Below are 21,462 nucleotides of genomic sequence, written 5' to 3' on the forward strand. Positions count from 1 at the left end.
TTGTATAAAAGTGAAAATCTAATGGGTTATTCGAGTGAAGACAATGAAACTGAAAATAGTCAGCAAACTATTTATACCATTGATTATTTAAATTTAAATAAAAGTAGTTGTTTTCAACGTATAATATTCATAAATGTGCAAGACAAGCAGCTATATCAAACAATAATGATTCTGACATAGTATAGGATAAATAAAATTAGAATGCAAAGGAAAATATTATAAATTCACTGAAATTTCAATGTTTCAATTTTACTTAGAATAGAAAAAATGAAACATCTCTATGTTTTAGAACAAGTTATGTGATGATTTTTTCGATACAATAGTTAGAGAGAAATAGATATGCAAAAGAAAATGCAAAATATGAAAAAAAACTTCGATTGGTTAAAAAAGAAATGAAAATCATCAATTATCGATACTTTAATTAAACGATCTCGAACAGAATCAATCAAAAATATCAACATAATCGCTTATTTTTCAATAATAATTTTTTCCGCATGAATAGATCATTATTTCAACTTTAAGCTTTACATTAAATTATTTCATTAAATTGAAATAGAATCATTGAGATCGCAACAACAACATGTAATCAAATGACTAAATATTCTTCAATTATAATTGAATTTGAAATGGACGATGTTGCAAAGATAATAAAAGAGTTAAAACATAATAATAAACAATAGTTCTAATAATCAGGTAGCGATATTATATGAATATATTATATGAATATATTGAGAAAATTTGGAGAGCATCTAAGACATTGGACAGATGGTACAGGATAATACTGCGACGATAATGTCGTTTTTGAGAAAAGAATTTGAAAGATCCTTGGAATTGTATATTTATTAGAAACAATTTGGTATGGCTAAAGTGTGAACGTGTTCTTGAGACATTTTTTATCCATGCAGTTTCAACGATAATCAGTATCATCCTACTTCAGAAAAATTATTGCAAACGTTTCTCAATTTGGAAAACTCTGTAGATACTCTGTCATAGTCTCTTAGTTTTATTCTAGGAATTTTCCTTGGATCAATTAGAGGACTGGTCCATAGTGTTATTGGCCGTTTATGTACCGCATCGAAGACCCACGATCTCGCGAGATGAACATGGAAGAGGAGGTTTTAGAGGATACTTAGAGCTTTTAAGAGAACTTTCGAACTTCAAAACTGTTTGAATCTTAGAATTTTTTCAAAATCATAATTATTTGAACTGTTTGAATTTTAGAATTTTTGTAATTTCAGAACTTCTTAAACCTCAAAACTTTACGTCTTAGAATCTTCCAAACTCTCTTGAATTTTAATCTAGAACGAACAGAATTTTAAAACATTGAATCAAGTGATAAACGTAAATATTCATTAGAATATAAACTTTGCTCTTGATCTGTTTAGAATAGAATTTTATAATGAATTAATTTTATTATTACATACCATAATTCCAGGAATAGGTAGAGCTAACAGCATCTACGATTAGATGCCAAAAAGAACATTTTAGAATTTTGGAATAAACAAAAAACAATATATCAAAATTATAATATACATTTTATTTTTTCTTAATTTTTAATTTCATATTTATCAAAATAATTATTATAATAATATATCTATTGAAAAATTATTATTGAAAAACAAAAAATTGATTTATAATATAATAAAAGAAAACTGTTAATTGTCAAAAAACTTCAAAGAGAAGAAAATGACAAGAAAATTTAAAGAAAAAAGATAATTAAAAAATTAATGCTCTTAATTCTTTCGCTTTTAGTAGCCGATAACGTTGTGAATTAAAATTTACAAGAGGCAACGCCTCTTGTAAGTTCCAAATATAATAAAAGGAATAACTCGAACAATTAGAACTATATTTATTTATCTTCGTTTTTTGAAATTGTTTCAACTATCATAGAACAATTAGTTAAGAAAAATATTATAAATTTTGTGAATTTTGCGAACTGTGAATATAAATTGATATTATCATAGAAATTTTCTGAAACACTTGACGTTGTATATCTGCCCTTGGAAAAATTTAAAATGAATGAAAATTGTAAACTATTGAGTTGTTCGGAAATTCGTTTTTTCATATAAGTATGGCTAATTGAATGTTTATCCAACTAACTTCATTCTAAACTGTGTTGTTATTATATATTTTGAAAGTTGGCTGGATAATTTCATTTATATTATATATATTATGTAAGATTTATAAGAAAAATTCGTTTGATCCTATGTTGTGTTTTTCGTATATGATAACAAAGATGCAAGACCAAAAGGAGCATTTTTAGCATATTTTACTTTTTTATGAAGTCTATGGAGAAGGTATATTAATAGTACGCTAATGTCAAAACTGGTTTTCAAAATTTGGTTCTGACAATTTCGACATTAAAGATGCGCCATGTTCTGGAAAATTAGTTGAAACTGATAAAAACAAAATAAAGACATTGGTTGAAGCAAACCGACGAATAACAATTCGAGAAATTGCTACAAGATTGAATTTGTCGAATTCGACTGTTCATGATCATATGAAACGACTTGGTTTCGAAACTCGATATTTGGGTTCCACACATTCTTAAAGAAAAAATTTTATTCCATTGCATTGATATCTGTGATTTGCTGCTCAAACGTGAGGAAAACGATCCATTTTTAAAGCAAATCGTAACTTGAGATAAAAAATGGATCGTTTACAACAATGTTAAAAGAAAACGATCATGGAGCAGTAAAGATGCAAAATATTTCGAAAGCCAACATTCACCAAAAAAAGTGATGCTTTTTGTTTGATGGGAAAAGAGTTTTTTTTTTTTTTAACTTCTACCTGACAATTGTATAATTAATTCAATAGTACAATTAATTGGACAAATAAAACAATTTCATCAAACAAAAGAGATTTGAATTAATTAACAGAAAAAGTGTAGTGTTTCATCATGATAATGCTAGACTTCACACGAATTTAATAATAAATAAACTCGCCAGACGTTGTTACAATTTAGATGGGAAGTGCTATCATATCCACTATATTCGCCAAATCTGACACTTCGAATTACTGTATCTGTTTTGATCTTTACAGAATTCTTTAGATGGCAAAACGTTTACCTTAAATGAGGATGTTAAAAACTATTTGGATCAGTTTTTTACAAACAAAGATTATAAGTTTTACGAGTGTGGAATCATGCTACTACCTAAAAGATGGCAATATACATTGGACCACAATGATTAATATTTCATATATCAATATTAAATAAAATACATACATGTTAAAAACAGAAAATAAGTAACTATATGAATTAATTAAATTCAAAATTTATGGAATATTTTATTCCTTATCAAAACTTATGTGTTGTTTTCAAGGCAAAATATTTCAATAGTATTAGAAAAATAGAATAACCGGAAATGATCATCGATTATAACAAGTATATGGTATTGATATGACGAACCAATATACGACATCATATTGTTTTTTATGCCGAACACTATGAAGTGCTGAAGGAAATTCTTCTTTTTTAAACTTCATTTCTAAATCTTCATTTAGAAATCTAAAATTTCTTTAGTGAACGCTTATATTTTATGTAAAGAAAAAGCTGAAAATGGAGGAAGAAAAATAAACAGAAAATTTCGCGAAAGCATTTTATTGGGATTTATTGGTGATTCTATAGTTCTAAACATGAAATTGGAAAGACCTGGAACAAGTAACGAAAATGATCATTTAGATGGAAAGTTTTATTTTATTTTCTTACATCTAGAAAGAAAACAGAAAAATTGTACAGTTTGTTCAAACCGAAAATTATTTGAAGGAAGAAGAAAAATCAATTTTTTTTGTGAAATGTGTAAAAGAAAATTAAGTTTGCATCCTGGATATTGTTTCAAAAGATCATACATTGAAAATTATAAAATCTAAATAAAACAAATTTTTATATATATTTCGTTCTTTCTTTATTTATTTAACTTACAATCGTGTGAGAGACGTGGTACATCAATTAAGTCAAACAACTCGTGTGAGAGATGTAGTTCGACGATCGGACTACAAATTTTATTTACTAATTTTCTTGGCAATTTTTTTCTCGGACATACAGATATATTTTCTTGAAAGATACTAAAAAAATACCTTTAAAAATGTCGTCAAAAAGAATATTAAACATTGATGACAGTGAAAGTTTGTTAACATCGCAAAAAGTGATTTTATAAATATTTTAAAATTGGAAAAACATTGCTGTTCAAAAGATTTCTGCAAATAAATTATGTGAGTCAAAATCGGATTACTGCTATGACTTTAAAACATTTATGACAATGTAGTCCGAAAATGTAAAAGAATTAATATAGTATCAATATTATATAAAAGACATACTTTATATTTAGACAATATACTCTTCACTAAAACTGTTTAAAACTTTAATTAATAATAAAACTAATGTTGTTGGAACAATGCACTTGAACAGAAATAATATATCAAAACATTTTTGTATAATATAATAAATAAATTAATATAAATGTAATAAATAAAATTAAGGAATGAATAAGAAGCTGGAATTGAAATGGAAAGATAAATGATACACATTCAAAACACGAAACAGCTGAAATGCCTGAACCAAACAAAAAATTAATTTAATTATACTTCAAAACCAAAATGTGTTATTGAATATAATAATGAATGATTGAAATTGATCAACAAGACTAAATGTTAGCGTGTTTTTCTGTGATGAGAAAATGTATGAAAGTATATCAAAAAATTTTCTTTTATCTGTTTGATATTGCTTTGTTTAGTTCCTATATTTTATTCAACAAAATAAATATTAATAAAAAATAAACATATGCTAAATATAGAATTGAAATAGCGGAATCATTAGTAAAAAATATACGAGAGTATAAATGAAAAGGACGATTATCGAACGGATTTATTAGAAAAATTGCGCGCAAAACATTTTCCAAAACATAGAGACTCGACATCATTATTAAAATCAAAGCCAGCAAGAGTCTATAAAGTTTATACAAAACGAAACAACGTGTAAGTGCAAAACATATAAAATGCATTACATGTACGAATATGCTTTGAAAAATATACAATCGAAGATTATTAAATTTTTGTAAATTTTATCAAGATTTATAATAATAATTTAATAATAATTTATTAATAATTATTAATTTATTAATAATAATTTTAAAAAAATGTGTTTATTTATATAGAAATTGTAATAAAAATATTATTTTATGATTTATTATTCACTTCAAGATAATAAATCTTTCTTGTTCAATGATTATTTGATAATAATTATTTATTAAACATCTTGCAAGATAAAATTAGTTGTATTTTATACATGGATTTACATCAAAAAACATGATGGGATTTGAACAACTTCGAACGCTTCAGTCAAAGCATGAAATAGTTCGACGTATAACCGATATTCTTGTTGTTTATGGCACGAATTGGAACTTAAACCATAAGGCAAGGGATTAAAGTGTCTTATTTTTAAGATAAAAATAAATATAAATTTCATAAATATAAATTACAATAAGTTTGAGAGCTATATTTAATATAATTAGTAAACATTGTTAAAATAAGTTAAAATAAGTAGCAATTAAGGAACTATCCTTTGAAGTAAATTTCAAATAAAGGTTTTAATACTAGATTTATTTCAATTTAACATGTTTTTGATTTTAAAAATTAGAATATACAAATTTTTAAAAATTCTGAATATACAAATATTATTATTTAAACATTACATATTGGTTTTTAATGATATAATGCAGCATATATGTTTCTATTTGTTTTCTCTGGATATATTTTATTATTTCTAGATGTTGTATATCTGTTTTTACGAAAATCTGTCAATTTGACGGGTTAATTTATATTCAATTATTGCGAAATAACAAAATAAATGAAATAACAATGAATAAGAAAAAACAACACCAAGCAAATGAAAGCTATTTAGCAATAAATACATGATTAAACAAGTTTGAAATAATTGTTTATAATTGTAATATGATAACAAATAATTTCTTCAACAATGAACTTTGTTTGCAGAGAAAAGAAATGATTTTTGTAAGTGAATCTTATTATTTTATACAAATATATCTACAAATTATACAAATAAATCTACGTGAAAGATAATTTCAACAGTGTGTTTTATAAATAAAAAAAAAAAAAGTGCTATTTGAAAGCTTAGCAAAAATTTATTTTCGTAAATAAAGTTTCGAAAAAAGATGATTGGTCAATTACAAAGTCATGATTATGAGCTTTTCTAGCGATTTTGTATACTCGAGTAGCAGTATGAAGCAAAGACTTTGAAAGCTTCATATTTATGGTCTAAGAAATGGAAACTCAATTTCTTTTCACAAATAATGTCCAGAGACAAATTCATGGAAATTCTTTGATATGTACGTTTCGACTAAAAAAACGAACGAAGTCAGAGATTAAAAACTGACAAATTTGTTTTAATTTCTGCAATATGGAACAGATTTATTTAAAATAATTAGGCTTGTTACAAACCTGGCGTGAATCTTACAATTTTTGAAAAATTAATTTTCAATCCTAAACCATATCTGATAAAGATAAAAAAACAACATTTAATTGGAAAATTATTTCTTTGAAGTAAAAATATGAATCTTGGATTGCTTTTAAAAGCATCTCACATTAGAAAAAGTCTTAATTTAAATGAAGCAACAGTCTTACAGAATTAAGAAAAATGAAAAAGAAATAAGAAGTGCAGTTGCTGCAAGATTTTCGACATCCGCAAAATATGCAGCTCATCCTCAGACGTCAATAATTGAAAAAATGGAAAAGGCACTTAGCATTTGGATTAATGATCAAAAAATTGTCAAAAAAGAATTCCATTGGATAATAATATCCTTAAACAAAAATTAAAATTTAAAACATTTAAAATTTACAAACATCTTAAAAAACATGGAGAATCTTCTATCAATCCAGATTTTGTGGCAAGGTAAAATTGGTTTGAAAAATTCAAAAAGCATTTTGGAATTCATAGCATAAGAATTCAAGGAGAATCTGCGTCGGTTGATGATGAAGTTGCCAGGACGTATCCAGAAAAAATTCAAAATATTATAGAAGAGCAAGAATACACATGAAATTAAATTTTCAATGCTGACAAAATTAGACTTTGGCGAAAAAAAATGCTAGTAGAACCTTTATATCGAAAAAAGAAAAAACTGCACCCGGATTTAAGGTTTCTAAAGATCGTATAACGCTACTTTTGTGCAATAACTTTATAACAAAACTCTTGTTAGTTTATAGATTTTAAATTTTCGTGCACTTAAAGACGTAAATAAAAACACCTATATCTATATATTAGAAAACAAATCCAAGAGCTTGGATAACTGAAATTTATTTAAATATTAGTTTTTAAATTGTTATGTCAAACATTGAAAGTTATTTAAAGCAGAAAAATTTGAGCTTCAAGACGCTATTACTATTAGATAATGCTCCATGTCATCCACAAGATTTGAGTTATCCCGACATTAAAATAGTATTCCTATCACCTAACATTACTTCGTTGCTCCAACCATTGAATCAAGGTATTATTTATATCTTTAAAACTTATTACATAAGAAGAGCATTACAGTGGATTTTAGATGTAACCGATTTAATTAATTAATGTAATTAATGTAATAGAAGCTTAAAAACAACATTTTCAATTAAGCACTGCATAAACATATCATATCTTTGTTGCTGAAAGAACTAAAAACATCAACGTTAAATGCATATTGGAAGAAGATATGGCAATCTTTAGTTGAAATAGAAAACATGCTTGAATCGTCAGAAAATAAAATTGATGGTATATTAAAATTTATTAATATATATCGGAAGCGAAGATTTTGTGAATATGGTTATTGAAGACGTTCAAGATTTATTAGTGGAAAAAGAAGTTGACAAATCAGATTTGATGGAAATGGAATCCGAAGCTGTAAATCAAATCGATTTTGAAGACAATAACATGAAGATTGTAAAGTTAATAATTTAATATTAAAAAAATTACTAAAAAGACCTAAACTTAGCTGAAAATTTTGAATCATTTTTCTTGAATATAGGCCTTTCTGCTGAAAGAAGTTGAAAATTCAATAGGGAGCTGTAAAATTATCTATTTCTATACCGTGAAATCTACAATGACCTTGTAAGAACCAACAAACCAAAATTACAGATTTTTTAAAGAGAATAGAAAATGCAAAAAATTTACATGAAAAAAAAGATTTTGAAAGTGAAGGTGATATCGTTCAACCAAAAAAACGTTCTTGTTTAATTACTGAACAGTGATAAGCAAGAAATTTATTAAATTAAGGTCGCATTAAATGAAAATATTTTTTGTTTCTTTTCATTTACATATATTTATATTTTTGTTATAGATATATTTATATTTTTAATAAAAATTAAGTTGCTTATGGAACTAAACAAAAATTTTTTATTTTTAATAAGTTTTCGGAATGTAACCTCTCTGGTTTTGAATAATTATAACACGGCATTTTCTAAAAACCTATCTATCTTATTATAAGAGTGTTATCTGTATTACCAGATTTACAGTTATATTGTATATTATATTATATTATATATCTCGAGTTTCCAAAAGAATTTTATTCTTTGCTAAAGTTTTAAAAAGGTTTTTTCAAATTTTCTCTTCATTTAGAAACAATTTTGACATTGTAAAAACAAAAAATAGAATATTAACTATTTGAATTATTTTGTTAAAAATATTTGAATCAATTTTTTGCAAAAAAAGATCAGAAGTTTTATGAGAAATCATGCTACTACCTAAAAGATGGCAACATATATCGAACCACAATGATTAATATTTCATATATCAATATTAAATAAAATATATATATATTAAAAACAGAAAATAAGTAACTATATGAATTAATTAAATTCAAAATTTATGGAATATTTTATTCCTTATCAAAACTTGTGTTGATAAGTCAATTATTGTTTTCAAGGTAAAATATTCCAATAGTATTAGAAAAATAGAACAACCGGAAATGATTATCGATTATAACAAGTATATATATGGATGATATTGATGGCGAACCAATATACGACATTATATTGTTTTTTACGCCGAATACTGAAATGGAGGAAATTTTTCTTTTGGAGACTTGAAATCTCTATAATGAATAATTATATTTTATGTAAAAAAAAGCTGAAAATGGAGAAAGAAAACTAATGATCCACAAAAGATTTTGTAAAAATATTTTGTTGAGACTTATTGTGTGATTCTAGAGTTCTAAACATGAAATTGAGAAGGCCTGGAACAAATAACGAAAACGATCATTTAGATGATAAGCTTCATTTTATTTTCTTACATTCAGAAAGAAAATACAAAAATTGTACAGTTTGTTCAAACCGAAAAATATTTGGAGGAAGAAGAAAAATCAATTTTTTTTGTGAAACGTGCAAAAAAAAAATCAAGTTTGCATTCTGGATATTGTTTCGAAAGATATCATACATTGAAAATTATAAAATCTAAATAAAACAAATTTTTATATATATTTCGTTTTTTTTTATTTAACCCCTTTATTTATTTAACCCCTTAACTTACAATATCGTGTGAGAAACATGGTATGTCGATTGAACCAGACAACCCGTGTGAAAGATATGATACGACGATCAGGCTACATATACGTTTACTAATTTGTTTAGCATTCGGACGTATAGATATATTTTCTTGAAAAATATTAAAAAGGTACCTTTAAAAATATCAAAAAGAATATTAAACATTGTTGATGACAGTGAAAGTTTTGCTAATATTGCAAAAAGTGATTTTATAAATATTTTAAATAGTGATATTTTACTTCCTCTATGAAAATGTAAGCGACTAATTATAGTAGATGATACCAATAGTATACCAATAGTATAGTAGATGAAAATCACAGTAATCATCAATAATCAGAATTTGGAAAGAAAAAGCTAATGAAATAAAAATCTGGAACTATACGAAGATTTCTGGCACAAAAATGGCAATTTTAAGTCAATTAAGTGAAAACAAAAAAGAATTAGATTTTTTTTAATATAATATTTGATAATATATTTTGAGAAAATATTGTCACGGAGATGAATTGATATGCAAATCAAATAATGAACAATTAAAATAAAAGATTAAAAATAGACGAAACTTGATTTCCTATAGATTATAGTGAAATCAAAATATATTTTGTATTATGTATAATAATGGCTGAAATTAAGAAACCAACAATTCATATGAATTGGTCTAAAAGAGCAGTTATAAAAATTCCAATTTTTAGAAAAACGATGTCGTTCAAAAGATTTCTGCAAATAAGTAGATCTGCATTTTATAGATAACAATTCGGCTAACAATATAGATAAATTATGTAAAATAAAATCTGTAATAAATTTTTTGAATCAAAAATTTAAAGAAGTATATATAATGCAAAAGAACATTGCTATCGATGAATCGTTAATGAAAAATATGTTTTGAAAAATACTACACGATCAAAATTTATTAAATTTTTGTAAATTTTATTAAGATATTAATAATAATTTAAAAAAATATGTTTATTTATATAAAAATTGTAATAAAAATATTATTTTATGATTTATTATTCACTTCAAGATAATAAATCTTTCTTGTTCAATGATCATTTAATAATAATTATTTATTAAATATCTTATTATTAATATCTTATTTATTAATATCTTATTTATTAAATATATTATTATTAATATCAAAATAAAATTAGTTGCACTTTATATATGGATTTACATATCAAAAGACATGATTGATTTGAACAACTTCGAACACTCAAAGTCAAAGTATGAAATAGCTCGACGTGTAATCGACATTCTTGTTGTTTATGGTACGTATTATTGGAATTTAAATCATAAGGCAAGGGATTAAAGTGTCTTATTTTTAAGTTAAAAATAAATATAAGTTCCACAAATATAAATTACAAGTTTGAGAACTATATTTAATATAATTAGTAAACAAAATTGTTAAAATAAATAGTAATTAAGGAACTATCTTTTGAAATAAATTTCAAATAAAACTCTTAAAATAGAGAGTTTGGCAACAAAATTGAAAAATAATTCGGAGTATAGAGTTAAATTATTATTGTAAGTCCATATCTATCGGATAATTTATAGAGTAAGATTTTAAATCTTTTGAATCATATAAAAGTAAAAAATGTAGAGTAAAAGTTATAAATGAAAATTCCATTAAAAAAATAACTTTTGCTGTAGAAGTAACTATATAACAAATCAAAAAGACAAAGATGTACTGCTAATCTCATTAATAATACAGTATCTATTGCAGAAGACATAAAGAATTTAAAAATTAAGAAATTTTGGAACAAAAATCTATGTCTGCTGATGAGGCTTTACCATTATATATTAATACCAAAAGTAATTTCGCATTCATATAAATTCATTAGAAAAAAGTCTTTAAGCTTAAGACACAAAATATATCCATCATATTATAATTTATTAAAAGCTAAACTTTTTTTTGCTTACCTTCTTTTAATGCTATTAAAATAACTGAATCAACTGCAGAACTTTGCAAATAATCATAGATCATTGGATAAATTGTTTATTAAGTTCAAATAATAATATGATTAAAATTATTTAATCATATTAGATAAAGATCAAAATGAATTAGAATTTATTTGCAAATTATGATGGAAGGGTTACGATGCAATTCAGGATATAATACATATAAACAAAAATTCAAATCTATTAAAAATAATGATGAATTTCTATTCATAATTTTTTTGTATCGATAAAATTATATATAATAAATCAAATATATTTTATCATAATCCAATTCCATGTTCCATTAGATATTGCTGATTTATAAAATTTATATTTTAAAAAAAAAATAATGATCTTATAAAAACCGAAATAAATAAAATACAAAATCAAATTGATAATATAAAACCATGAAATTATTTATTGACAAAGAAATCACAATAAATTCTTCTTAACTGTGATAAAAATAAAGTTTGCAATATATTTATTTTTGTGAATTAAAACATTCAAATGCTTACTTCATATATTATCGTTTAAATATTAAAAAATGGCAAATAAGAAATGATAAAGAAAAAGATCAAAAATTCCATGTTTCACTAGAATTCCATTAGATTACTGATCTATAAAATTTATATTTTAAAAAGAAAGTAATGATCTTATAAAAAGCGAAATAAATGGAGTATTTTGTTTTTTATTCTATACTATTTGCAATATTAATGTTTTTTATATATTTTGTATAATATTTTGTATATATATATATAATTATATATAAAATATAATTGTATATATTTAATCATATTTTTATGTTATATATATTTTTAATGAAGTAATAAATTGTAATAAAAAGCAATATTTTTTCTTTTTAAATTAAATCTCCATACAAGTTCAAAATAGGAAAGAAATAATTTTGTCCAGTTTCTATTATTCGAACCACTATGCGAAAGGGTTAAAAATCGCTTATGATTTAAAGAATTTATTCCGTCGTAATTGATTTGACATAAACTCCTTCATTGCATGTGATTGTAAAATTAGGTATATTTTAAATATGTTTGTATATTCAGTTTTGAAAGAGAAATTTCTGTCAAGAAATGTCAAGAAAATTTGAATAAATCCAATAGGTAATGATTATAATCATTTTATGGGTATTGTTGAGAAGATTGGTATTATTCAGTGCATAAGAAAAAATTATAAATAGTATAAGATTATAAGATAAATATTTGCAATTTATATATTTTTTTTGAATTTAATGTATAAATATATATCAGAAAAAAGAATAAAAATTTTTCAAGCTTTCATTTGGAATTAATAAAAAAAATATAATATATGAAAAATATCTACGAACTTAAAACATCTTTATTATTATGTTAAAATTATTAAATTAAATTTATTCTTCATTATGAATTTAATTTTTTTTTTTTTAAATTTAATTATGTTTATATCTCTGAATTATTACGCATCTATGTGAAATGTGCATTTTAGGCAATGAGCATAATGATATGCAACATCAGTTGCAGCGAATATTGCATATATATTGATGGTATCATGCAAGAGTGTGCTGCAGTCTTAGTTGTGGCAGTGAGTTACTAAAATTCTAAGAATATACATTTAGAACTGAAATGGATTTAAGAAAATATGATTATATAAATATGATTATTTAAATATTTTGAAAAAAAATTTGAAAAATAGTATTAAAAAATTGAAGATTTTAAATAGTTTCATTTTATAACAATAATGATTCTAAATATATTGTTAAAATGTGATATTGTATAATTAATGATTAATATATTTTCTCTTTTATTTAGTCATATAAATTTTACAGAAAATATTGGAAATTATTTAAAAATTAGAATAGTAAAGATAATAAAAAATATACGATTTCAATTAAAAATGATTTTAAAAAAATTAATAGAAAAATGAAATCAACTCGAATTTCATTTTATAGAAAAACTAATAAATATCAAACTAGTATCAAAAAAATTGTATATTAATATCAAATATCCAATAAAATATTAATCAGTAATATTATATTATAATTAAACATAATATTAATTATTAAACTCAATACATTCGTTATAACAATATTTTAATTTCACTTTTATTTTTTTTGTAAATTTTCGTTTTTTTAGATAAATTTATTTTTTTTTCATATTTTTTTTTATTATTACTATATAATAAATATATTTATACAATAGATATATTACATACAATATTTATATTACAATAGATATTTGTCTTATTTTTCTTCCCTCTTCAAAAATATTTTTGAAATTTTTATTAAATGAATCATTTTTATACATATATAATAATCCTCTGTATATTTATGATGACTGCACAATGGAACTGAATTATCGACAGATGATACATGATGATCGAGAAGAAGCAATCTAATCAAGGGAAGGAAACATTCATGATTGTAAATGATGAAAGAATTTTCCAGTAATAAAAAATGATTAATACACAATATTCTTTTTTTTTTCCTCTCCTTTGGGTATCAAAATACATAACACATATGGAAATACAATATTGGCCATTTAAGCATTCACAATCAGGATCAGTTACCGAATAAATATAGTGTGCTATTCTCTGTATTATTAAAAATGATTCCATTCTCTTGAGATGAATTTCCATATAAGAAGAATACATGACATTACATTATCATCATCATTATATTAAACAGAAGTATCTTATGTGACAAGGCTTCTGTGTTTCAAAAGAATTGAATCACTTTTAATTCTAGAGAGAATATCGAAGTGTCAGTAAGTGTTCTTTGATGTAAAATTCTGATGTTAAATTAATAATACAAAAATAATTACTTAAAATAATGGTGAAAACAAGGACAAAAATATTAATAAAAAAATTAAATTATTTAAAAAATTATCTAAAATATTAATTTAACATCGAATGTTTCAATATAAAATATCTTATATAAAATTTGATTTCAAATGTAGATAATTGTCTGTAAGTTATAACGAAAAAATTTTTAAAATAAAATATAAATCATAAAATTAGATTCAAGGAGCAATAGAAATATTAATTACAAAATCTCAATTTAGATGATTAATAAAATCTTTTGGTAATTTATGCAAATATACTAAAAGACAAAAAATCTATGAACAATATTTATACGATTTATTAAACCATATAGTTATATAATTTATTATCATCCATAGAAAATATATTAAATAGTTTGTAGAAAATAGAAAATGTAAAATAATTCGAAATAAATTAGATGCAAATATATTTTAAAATTCTCTAGTATCATTACAATTAATTTATTCCTTAAATAAGAAAAGTATAACTTAATCTTCTTATATTATAAATGAAGAAGTTAATTATATATCAGCAAAAATAAATTAATAAAGAGAAAGAAAAATTGAAAAAAGAAAATAAATTAATAGCAATTAAGGATATCATGCTATTTATAATATTTGATGCATAGATATGCAATGTTCTTGCAAATCGGGCAATATCACAAATGAAGAAGTTAATTATGCAGCATTAAGCAAAAATAAAGTTAAGAAAATCTAAATTTAAAAAAAATAAATTAATATCAATTAAATATATTATATTATTTATAATAACTGATGTAAAGAGTTATTAGTTATTATATATTATTTGGTTTATCTATTGTACATATCAAAATGATAAAATATCTATTACATTTATCTTATAAATTGCCATAAAAAGTGACAAACAAGATCAAAAACTAAGAAAAATGTAAAAAAAAAAACAAAAAAAAAAGATTTAGGAAGAATTTAAATTTTAGAAAAAATTTTTGTTTTGAAAATACAAATAATGAAAAAAAGTAATAGAATATTTTTTTCGAATTGTCATTGATCATAATAAAAATTAATATAAAATTAATTTATAGATTTCAAATGATATTCCGTTTGAAATTATTTTTATAATTTCAAACGGATATAAAATAGATAAAAAAAAAAAAGATATTTGTCAAAGATATATAGAACATATAGAAATATATGTTCAAATTATATTTATGACTATGAGTCCCAATATGGCTATTTTATAAAATATTAATTGATGGGTCTCTTATCATCAAAAATACTATTTTGTTTATTAAACAACTTTCAGAAGATGCTGTAGAAGCGAAAAACAAATATTTTTATTTGTATATAAACAAAATTATGCAATAAAGTAAATTATTAATAAGTTATTAATAAATTTTTATTGAGTTTAAATTTCATTTTGTTAGTAATGAGAAAAAGAAAATCAATAGTATATTCAAAAAAATTTTCGGATTTATTTTTATATTATTATAAAAATATTATTTCTACACTTAAATCTCATTTTTATACAAAAATTAACTATCAAAAAGTTATAATGATTGAAACTTCAGATGTATTTTCAGAAAATTAATGATAATAATTTAAAAATATTTTTAAAATATATTATATTATTTCAATGTATACATATAATTTACGCATAAAAAATAATTTTTTTCAATTTTTTTTTACATAAATATTTTGTTATCATTATAATTTTTTAAATGTTTCTTTTCTGCAGATTTCTGCAATTTGCAAAAAAAATATTTGAACAGAAGTTAAACAATATTTATAAATATTTAAAATTTGGGAAAAAATTTGTTTCAACAGAAAATCAAGATTATTTTGATTCTTTAAATGTTAAAATGCATTTTTGATTTCATAATGTTGTAATTAAGACGAATTCAATAATATTACATTATGATTTCGAATCTATAAATAATACTAAAATAGTTTTTTTCGGTTCAATATTCTATATGCGATTAGATTATGAATAAATTAAAAATGTGATATAAACGTGAAAAATTTGACATGAAAATATGACAAAAAGAACGAGATAAAAAGAATTAAAAGAACAATTTGACAAAATGCTTTGTCAATTTGTGAAGGATTCCAAACATTTAATAAGAAAAAGAATACGTACATCAATATCTAATGATTTAAATAATCAATTGTATAATTAGTTTTTGGGCGTCATTTTTTGAAAGATAGATTATTTAATAACATTTTATTAAAGAAAAAAAAAAGAATTGTAAGAAAAAGATGACGATTTTATGTCAAGTCAAAAAATATAAATTTTTTAAAAGTGATTTAGTGATTTAAAAAAGTTGTGATCCGAGAATCGTAAAGTATCCATCGTATCTATCGATCCGAGTGTCAAATGTCGATAAATATGCTACAGAAAAATTTATCCACCAATTTTCACAAATATTAAAAAATAATGAAATTAGAAATGATAATTTTTTAATTTATATAACATGGATGAAATAAGTTTATTTTGGAAGATGTTTTCAACAAAACGTGCAATGCAATTCCTGTTGAATTTCAGAAAAAAAAAAAAAAAAAAATAAAAAAAAATTATCCTTTAGAATTAAAATGGGTTTGCTATAAATCCAAATAAACCATTAATAAATGCAACAAAATATTATGTGCAACGCAACTCCTATCAAATTACATAAAAAAGAAAAAAAATAGAATTATATCCTTTGGATTTGAAATGAATTTATTTATAGATTCAAATGTCAATAAAATTTGTAAAGCAATTCGTGTTAAATTCTAAAGAAAAAAATGAAAAAGAATTATATCAAAATTGAAATGGATTTGCTTGTAGATAAATTAAAATCGCGACAATTGGAAATATTATTCACTTATTTTTCAGAAATTTTTTTGCATCGATAAAAATGATAGAAAGATGAAGAAATAATAAAACTTTTCCACTGATGACAATTTTAAATATCCAATAAAAATAAATATTTTTAAAATATACTGTATAAAAACTAATAGAGCAATTTATGGAGCAAATATTCCAAGATAATATTCATGATATAATATATTAACAATCGTATATAAAATATTAATTCATTTTACACAAATTATAAAATATTTTCAATTAAATAACGAGAAGAAATATAAAAAAGATAAAAAATAAAAATTTTAAAAACTTTATTACTTTCTAAATATTATTCTCTTAAGATTTTCTAGAACTAAATGAAGTTTTCCATAATTTGTTTATATTAAATTCTTAAATTCATATATCATAAAGAAGAAAAATATGTCACAAAAAGAAATAACGATTCGTACAATCTGGAACAAAATAATAGCCCATCCTATATTTTTATGCTTCTGAATATATATGTAAGAATTTATATATTTTGTATAGCTTGCATATTCTATGTTCTATTTTATATGAATATATTGAAAATCACTTTCGTCGAACGTGAATCACTGTTGGAAAAAGAAATGTAAACAGAAAATAAATTAGAAATAAAATAATAGTACATTATATATTTATATAACGAATATATATATATAAAATATATTTATATAACGAATATAAAAAAATTTTAATATTTTGTATTTCAAAATTTTTGTTTTTAAGTGCAATTAAGTATTGATTTATATAATTTTTAATTATTTTTTGCTCAAAATTATATGAATTTAAATAATTTTAAATTTTAATTTATTGAATTTTAAATTGTCTTTTTTTCTACTCATACATTTTTTTATATTATATACAGGAAATCTTGCACACTAATCTTAAATTTTTCGTAAAAAAATAATTTTTATATTTTATATATATTATCTTATTGGAAAATCCAATTCTTTCCATTAATTCGAATATCATGTTTAGCTCAATTATTCATCGATTAAATCAATATATTTTTTGTTTACTGTTCATACAATCTGAAATAAAATATTAATATATCTGTTTTTCTATGGAATTTAATTTCGGCTCAAATTTCATTTACCAATGGATTTGTTTTTTTTTATATCGTGATAATATGAATAGTCATTACTTATCTCCAATGTTTTTTTTAAATATACATCTTTTTCTTTATGTTCAAATGTTAAAGCAAGATGCTTTAATTTTTTATACAATATTCGGCGTCTTAAAGATTTCTATTATTGTATCTTTGAAATTGAAAGTTATACGTAGAATAGCTCTTTTTTCATGGTCTGTTAATGGTTGATTTTCATTTTCTATAATTATTATTATCTTTCAATAAGTTTCGAATAACTTTATGACTTTTATTCATGAATTTCACAATTTTTGATATAGAATACTTTTTCGAATGGAATAATAGAAGTTTCTCGATTTCACTTTAATTCAAAGACTTTCCTCTATCTATTTCTGAATAAAAATGAAAAAAATATATGGCATAACGATGTTTGGAATTCTATTCAAATTCTTTTTCTTTCATAAGCAGCTGAATACCTAACAAGAAATTTACGCTCATATCTTATATATAAAAATACATATAAATATCTTATATGTGCTATCATTTTGTTCTATCGATTTTAATTTCTATTTCTAATTTATATTTCTGTAATTTCAGTAATTCATGTTTGACAAAAGTGATTTTCAATACATTTATATGGAATAGAACATAAAATGTAAGCTATACAAAATATATAAATTTTTACACATATATTCAGAAACAAAAATATAGGGTCGTTAATAATTTTGTTCCGGACTATACAACAATGTAAAAAAAAAAAAAAAAATATCATTAGATTTAATAGAAATTAGTGAAATCAATATCAAACTGTTTAGAAATTATAATTAAATCTAAGTATTATTTTATTAAATATTAAGTTAAGAAATTTTAAATTTTAATTTTATATAATAATAATTTAATTAATTTATAAATATAATAATATAATAATTAACTATAATAATTAATTTAAATAGTTTTACATTTAAATTGCTATTGTACATTATGATTTTTCATTATGTACAATATTTATGAACTTTAGAAAAATATCATTTTATTTTATATTAATAAAGATTAATTAATTAAAGTATAATTTTGTATTTTTTATTTAAATTTTACATCTATTTTTTCTTTATTTTTTTTATATATCTTATAGTTGATAAATGGATGAATATTTGTGTACGTCGAACATATTTTTTAATTTGAAAATAAATAAATATAAGACAACAAAAGTTATTATAAATAATAAAATAAAAATAATAAACTTTTGTTGATATATGAACGTTGTATAGAAGTATGTTTGATCTATATATTTCGATTTATTTTTTTTTCAGATAATGAATCTATATTATTAAAAATTATTTTGTAAATATTAAAAAATATGAAAATATTCATATTTTCATTCAATATTTGATTGATTCATGATACAAAAAATGCCATTTCATTTATAAAAAAACCAGGTTGATTTTCAAATCTTCAAATCTTCAGTCTCCACCTAAAAAAAAATATAAGTATTACGTAATATGTTTTTCCACTTTTGTATAAACAATTTTTATTATTCATACAACGCATATTTTAGCATATTTGAAATAATCAAGTTAACTAACATATATATATGCAAATAAATTTAAATATATTGAATTTATATACTATTTTATAAAATTGTTGAAAAAAGCTGTAAATGTGTAGTCTGACTATGTCTTAAGAATTAATAGGAGAAAAAAACTAACTAGAGAGAAAGTAATATTATATCCACGTTCGATGTTATAGCATTTCTCTTGTCAAATTTAAAAATTGAGATTAATACATGCTTGCAGCTGATTGGACAGATGCAGTGACTGATCAAAAAAGATATTGTTCATTGATGGAAAGAAATCTTACAAAAGAAATACAAGTCTGATTAATCAGAATAGAAGATAAACTATTTTTACATGTACTTTTGTTTCTAGAGCGCTATTTGTCAACATGGATATATATATCAATTCGTAACAGAGAAGGGCAATAACAAACAATAAGATGCATTAACTTCATAATTATGAAAATAATTGTTTTATTTATTTAATAAAATCTTTCTAAATTCACGATTTTCAAGGGAAGTTTTTTAGCATATGATCAAGAGACCAAAACATAATTCTCAAAAATATCAAAGATGAAGATAAATTCAAGCTAAGGATCTTTTTTGCTTCTCTATCACTTTGTGATACTTATTTTCAGCAAACTTTTTCATATAAACGTATAAATAAAAGGAGATTGAATAATCGCAAGGTACTCCTATTATTTTTCTGCGATAGAAAATATATCATTATTACTATTTATATTATTCTCATATATATCTTTATGTATATATATCACTGCATATTATGTATATATATATGACTGCAGGCGCATGTCACGTGACTAGATTTTCACCAATACCAATAAAAGTCGCATTGTGTCACATAATGTATCTTAATCTAGTAGTATTATATACATGAATGAGAGTAATTTTATAGAAATTCATCACAAGAGAATTGAGTTAGATTTTTAATGATAGAAAAAATTGTAATATAGAATTGATACAGAATATAATAAATAAACTGCCATTAAAAAGAAATATATTTTTAAATAAACATGCTATGTTTTTATTTATATTTATATTTTATATTATATTTTATATATATATATATATATATATATATATAAATAAAATATAAATAAATATATATATATATATTATGAAATACAGGTAAAATATATATTGTTGCATTCGATTGGCATTCATTCTTCTATAATATATTTTTATTTATAATTTTCATGATAGTTAAAATGATTAATTAATTTATAACTATTTATACACATTTTGTTAAGAATAAAAACCAAGACTGATTTATGAAGCGATCAGATAGTTTCATTTTCATTTAATTTTCAATATTTCCAACGTTTTCAATAGTTTAAATTTAGTAATTTACTACTTTATTTTTATATGATGTAGCAATCTCAATAATTGCAAAATTGTATGATATGGAGGCCAAATGTGTTTGCCATATATGATAAGTCATTTCATAAATATTAGTATCTGTTAATCGCACGGAAAAGATTTCATAAATATAAAAAGAGATTGAACTGGACATGTGGAGATGTGAAGATTAAAAAAATGTTAAGTGATATAGGATATTGACAATCCAGATATATGTATTAGAATGATTTTCAATTTTGCAAGAATATCATTCTTGCATAGATTTTCAACTGGATTTGTTAAGGGCAAAGTCATATGCATATAAAACAGTAACAAATAAGAATGGCAAATGATG

At 22.2% G+C, this 21,462-nt stretch overlaps 1 pseudogene; it reads left to right on the top strand.

Annotated features, from left to right (window-relative positions):
• Positions 1–7,807: 7,807 nt before the first annotated feature.
• Positions 7,808–10,272, top strand: LOC122717570 (annotated as a pseudogene).
• The last annotated feature ends 11,190 nt before the right edge of the window (positions 10,273–21,462 follow it).

This window comes from Apis laboriosa, unplaced genomic scaffold, assembly GCF_014066325.1.
Source record: "Apis laboriosa isolate Shangri-la unplaced genomic scaffold, ASM1406632v1 scaffold53_cov140, whole genome shotgun sequence".
NCBI classification, from domain to species: domain Eukaryota; kingdom Metazoa; phylum Arthropoda; class Insecta; order Hymenoptera; family Apidae; genus Apis; species Apis laboriosa.